This window comes from Macrotis lagotis, chromosome 1 (assembly GCF_037893015.1).
Source record: "Macrotis lagotis isolate mMagLag1 chromosome 1, bilby.v1.9.chrom.fasta, whole genome shotgun sequence".
Lineage (NCBI taxonomy): Eukaryota > Metazoa > Chordata > Mammalia > Peramelemorphia > Peramelidae > Macrotis > Macrotis lagotis.
In genome coordinates, this window is record NC_133658.1 from 574136498 (window position 1) to 574142903 (window position 6406).

Here is a 6406-nt window from a genome sequence, read left to right on the forward strand (position 1 = left end):
CCCTTCTTCTAAATGGATATGTCATTTAATTTTGAGCCAGAAACTTTAAAAAAGAATCCCAAAGAGATTTTATAACAACATATGACCAAAAATTCCCTATTAGGAGTACCTATGCAGACACAGTCATTATTAGACAAATGAATAGAAAGGATTATTGGCATGCAAATGCATATTTCTAAAACCCTAGTCAAGAAATATTTGAAAAGTATCTATTCCTTGCAAAACAGATTTCTTTACATTCCTGCCCTAATGAGGGGTGGAGGGAAGGAAACATCTTTCTACAAAAGACAGTCCCAAAAGTTCAGTGTTGATTTTTTACTAGTTTTTTAAGTGAGAAAAAACACTAAACTATGCCTCCTTGATTTACTTAATTCCAAAAAAAGATGAGGATTAGCACAGTGTCCTCAAATTTAATGTTTTGCTTCAAGAATTTCTTTCCAAGATAAACAGCACTTTGTACCTGATGTAATATTAAAAGTTGACTAACATACCACTTGACCACTGACAACTACTTTAATTTAGAAAAAAGAGACCAGTAAAGGCAAATCACCTACAGAAAATTAATCCTAAACAAAGTTTTAGTAACAGAATTGAATGAGATTCTTTTCCCTTTTCCCTTTCAAGGACATTGTCTTCATTAGCATTGTTCCACCAGCACAATTCGACCATCATCCTGTCAACTACATTCCTCATTGTTGAAAAGTCACACAATAAGAACAAAACAATTGTCACCATATAGGCAATAAAACTGCTGCTTAGCAATTCACAGAAAGAATAGGTAATTATAGCACCAATTCAAAAGAATGAATGGAAAGGTTTATTGATTTTTTAAGCAATCTTTTTCAATGAAAAATTTAGTATCTGATAGATAACATGGCAACTTTGAACTAAACAAAATGATTGGGTGTGTGCTTTTGAAGTAGAATTAATTCAGAATCATAGATTTAGAGTTGTAAGGGTTTTTAGAGGCCATTTCATCCAATACCTTCATTATACAGATGTGGAAATGAATCTAAATGACTTTCTTAGTATCATATCATATCATAGTAGCACAGAAAGATTTGAACCTCAAACCTTTGACTCCAAATCTAACATGCCACCTTCATGTAATTTTTTTTTGGTAATAGTAGCTCATGAAGAATATTCTTCTAGGCCAAGAGGGATTAAAATTCAGTCTTTCAAAGTACACATCAACTTTATGTGAATTGATGACTGTCCATTTTATTGTTACCATTGTTCAGTGTGCCCAGTTCTTTGTGACCCCATTTGGGGTTTACTTGGCAAAGATTCTGGAGTGGTTTGCCATTTCCTTCTTCACCTCATTTTACAGATGAGGAAACTGAGGAAATCAGGATTAAGTGACTAGCCTCAGTCACAGAACTAGTAAGTGTCTGAGACCAGACTTGGACTGAGGAAGATGAAGCTTCCTGACTCCAGGCTCAGCACTATACGCACAACATATTTAGCTTCCCCATTATCCATTTAATAAACATATAATTCAGTGAGTAGAAATGACTTTATGAAGCATCTAGCTCAACCTGTTTATTTAACAGATGATGAAACTGAGGTGCAGAAGAGGTTGTCAGTTAGTTCCAAAATGTGAATCTAGTTAATTGTAAAAATGGGGCCATCATACCTATCAGATTGGTTAAGAAGATAAAAAAGGGAACATGATCAATGTTGGTGAGGTTGTGGGAGGATTGGGACATTAATTCATTGCTAGTGGAGTTGTAAACTGATCCAATCATTCTGGAGAGCAATATGGAACTGTGCCCAAAGAGCAATAAAACTGTTTATACCCTTTATACCCTTTGACTCAGCAATTCTAATTCCAGGTCTATAACCAGAACAAATTACAAAAAGGTCCCACATGTTCCAAAATATTCATAGCAGCTCTTTTTGTAGTGGCAAAGAATTGGAAATTGAGAGGATGCCCATCAACTGGGGAATGACTGAACAAGTTATGATACATGAAAATTATGGAATGCTATTGTTTTATAAGAAAGCATAAATGGTTGGACTCTAGAGAAGCATGGAATGAATCACAGCTTCTGATGCTGAACAAAGGGAGCAGAACCAAGAGAACAATGTACACATGAACAACATTGTGAGATGATCAACCTTGATGGATGCAGCTGCTCTCATCAGTTCAGAGAACCAGACATCTGTATAAAACTAACTATGGACAATGTTATCCCCACCCAAAGGAAGACAAACAAAACAAAACATAACAAAAAACCCTTTAGAATCTGATGAACACTACATTCACTTAAAAAAAAAATCTCCTGTATTTCTTTCCCTAAATCCTAATTCCTCATATTGAAAATGACTAATCTGTAAACATGTTTAACATAAATGTGTATGTACAATATTAACTTGTTAGCCACTTTGGGGAGGGGAGTGGAAGGAAATTTTGTAACTTAGAAATATGCGTAGACATTTGGATGATTGTTGGAAAATTTTTCATAATATGTATTTGGAAAAATAAAATGTCGATAAAACAACTGAGACTAGAATCCACCCCCTCACGGGATCATAGATTGATAGCTAGAAAGGAACTCAATAGTTCTCTAGCCCATCTTGCAGAAGGGGAACCTGAAGCCCATGTAAATTAAAGTAAACAATTGTTAAAGGTCAACACTGCTGGTAAGCAGTACGGTCTGGATTTGTTTTGTTTTGTTGGTTTTTACAATGGGGTCACACAGCTAGGTAATGATTAAGTGTCTGAAGCTGGATTTGAACTCTGGTTCCTCTGACTCCAGGGCTGGTGCTCTTTCCACTGCACCACCTAGAAGCCCTAATAGATTTCTTTTTTTCCTTTCCTTCCCTTCCCTTCCCTTCCCTTCCCTTCCCTTCCCTTCCCTTCCCTTCCCTTCCCTCCCCTCCCCTCCCCTCCCCTCCCCTCCCCTCCCCTCTCCTCCCCTTTCCCCTTTCCCCTTTCCCCTTTTCCCTTTCCCCTTTTCCCTTTTCCCTTTTCCCTTTTCCCTTTTCCCTTTTCCCTTCCCTTCCCTTTCCTTTTCTGACTTGCCCAGGGTCACAGAGCTAGGCAATTATTAAGTGTCTGAGACTGGATTTGAACTCAGGTTCTCTTGACTCCAGGGCTGGTGCTCTGTCCACTATGCCGTCTAGCTGCCCCCACAGTCTGGATTTGAACCTCAGACCTCTATCAAACTCCAAATGTAATGCTTTTCCCATCTGCCTCAGTTTCCTCACTGTCAGGTCTTTCTCTTTAGAGGAACTGAGAGATTTAAATTTAAAAAGATAGCACAATGACAACGGCAAAATGGACCTTGTAGCGAAGGCTAGGATTCTTAAATGATTTCTGTTTCATCCTGGTGCCAATTCTTCTTCCCTTGAGCAAACATTCTTGACATTGCAATAGAAGTCAGTAAGGAAATGTTTTGATATGTAAATTTACATTTCATATTAATGTATTAAAAGCCTTCCCGAAACACTTGGTGAGGTCAAACTATGCTGAGTTTTAGAGGACAAGTATTTGCCTCCTGCCAAACAGAGAGAAAGCCAATCAACACCAAAGCTTGATGCAAAGTAAAACACCAGAACTCTGGCAAGCATAGACCTCAGAGGGCACAAATTGTGCCCTCCTTTTATGCTCTTATCCTGGCACCCATGACCTATTTCCTTTAACACAATGTACTACCATGGGATGCTCTGAGGTCTGAGGGACCTTAATCTTGCCCTGACATGGACACAAGAATGACTGGTCCTAGCACTGGGCCAGTCCTTAGCCCCAAATTTGATAGAAAATTAATTTCCCAAACCCTATTGATTCCAAATGAGCCTCCTGGAATTTTAAGATCATTTTATTCAGTTTATAAAGCTCTTTTCTGAATAGGAATAATTTTTTTTAGGTAATTTCAACAGAGTAAATTTGGGAAAATGAGGAGAGTATATACTACCTTCAGCTTTTATGGAAGAAGGTATTGGAAATGGGAATGGGAAAAGAAGGAAGAACCAGAGCTGAAGAATAAGGAAAAAGAAATTGTGAAGGTGATTTGGAAAGATTCAAACTTGTGAGGAAGGTAAAAGAGTCGAGGAGAAACCTGTATAAATTTGGAAGAAAGTTTTAAAAATGGAGGAAAATTTCAAGGTCTAGATTTCACTTCCAGTTTCTATGAGACTAGGATGAAAGATCAAGGAATAAAGATCTGAAGAGAGAATCTCAAGAGGAAAGTAGCAGACAAGGCAGGGAAAGTAAGAAAAGATAAGTAAACAATTAGTAAATTAAACAAATTAGTAAAATCAGTTAGTCTTTTAGCAAGCTTTTATAGTATTTCCTAGTTGTTAGACATTGTATTAAACATAATCCCTGCCCTCAAGGAGCTCACATGCTAATGAAGGAACTAAATAAATAAATAAAAGATAAATTTGGTATAAATGTTAGATAATCTGAGACTGTGAATCAACTAATATTTGGGGTGGGAGAAAGGAGGCCTAATCTGAGACCTGAAGGCATCCAGAAAAGCCTGGGGTGCAGGGGGATAGGCAGGCAAGTGGGTAGACAGGTAGGCAGGCAGGCGGGTAGAGTATTTTAAGCTAAACAGACAATCAGTGAAAAGGTACAAAGTAAGGAGAATGTCTTGTTTGAGGAACAGCATGTGTGTGTGTGTGAGTCAAAGTAACTAGATTACAGAGTGGGTGGCTAGGGGTCAGGGATGGAAGTCAAGGTAGGAAAGATCCATGTTGTGAAGGACTTTAAATACCAAACAACAAATTTCAATATTTTATCCTGGAGGAAATGAAAATCTAATGCAGTTTATTGAGTGAGGGAAGGAGGGATCAGACTTGCTCTTTAAGGAAAATTACTTTGATTAGTTAAAAAAAGTAAATAAAATAATCTAAAAAGGAAAAGAAATGATATCTGCCCATCAAGTGATTAAAATTATTAAAAGCTTATACTAACAACTAATAACTAACATTTTTATACTGCATACTATATGCCAGCCCTGTGCTAATCACTTTACAAATATTGGCTCAAGAAAGTCTTATCAACTCTGGGAGATAGGTGCTATGATTAACTCCATTTTACAAAGAATAAAACAGAAGGAAAGAGATGACAAGTTGGTTTGATTATAAAGTTGTGAAGGTTTTAAAGAGTCACTCACTATTTAAGGGGTACAAATTTATTTGGGACCTAAACTCCTAGAAGGTGGTATCTGAGAATAAAATTTGAATTTTAGGAACTAGCCTTAAATTATAGGAATGATCGACTGATGACAAAGAATGGGGGACATCTAAAAAAATTTGTTCAGAATGTTATTGACTAGAGGTATCAGAAAACTAATCAAATGAACTTTAGAATAAAAAGGATGGAACTGGTGCAGCTAGGTGACGCAGTGGATAGAGCACCGGCCCAGGAGTTGGGAGGATCTGAGTTCAAATCAGACCTCAGAGACTTAACACTTAACTGTATGACCTAGGACAAGTCACTTACCATATGGCCTTGCAAAAACCAGAGAGAGAGAGAGAGAGAGAGAGAGAGAGAGAGAGAGAGAGAGAGAGAGAGAGAGAGAGAGAGATTACTTATGAATAAGAAACAAATTTGATGCCGCTGAGTATTAGCCATGAAGGAAGAATAGCAGTTAAGACACCCTGTTGCCACAGGAGACAAAATCTAACCTCAAAACCAATGACTGTACGTATCTCTAGGTATTTGCACAGTTTAAACTACAAGCAAAATGAATGAGAACCTAATGCTAGTAGGAAAGTTTGACCTCATCCCACAAGGTGGGATGAAATTTGTGAATCAGCTCAATCAACAAACTTTTAAGTGTGTATTGTGTATACATAATGTATATTGTGTATGAGGCATTGTAGGTTCTGGGATGACAAAAGCAAAGAATGAAATAATCCCTATTTTTGAGAAACTTTCATTCTATTAGGAATAAAATGTGTACATATGTAAATGTATATAAAGAATAAATCCAAAATAAATATATGGTAGAAAGGGACAGGAAGTGCTAGCAGTTGGAAGGAATTGCAAAAAGCTCAGTTCAGAATATGATATTTGAGCTGTCTTGGATGCAGTTGAGATAAGGAGAGAGTTTAAACCAGACATAGGGCTTGAAAACAGGAGATAAAATGTCATGAAGGTCAATTTAAGTGGACCAAAAATGTGGGAAAAGGATAATTTAGAATGAGACTGGAAAGAAAGGACTGGATGAGCTTTAAAAGCCAAATAGAAGCATTTATATTTTATTCTAGAGGCAATAGTGAACCACCGAGTGACATAGATCTGACCTTAAAAAAATCACTTTGACAGGTGTTTGGAGGATATTGCAACGGGGAAATACTTAGGAGCAGAGATAGATCTTAAGAGACTACAGTAATGGTATAGATAAAAGACAAGTAAAGACTGAAAAGAATGTATCAAACGTGAAATATT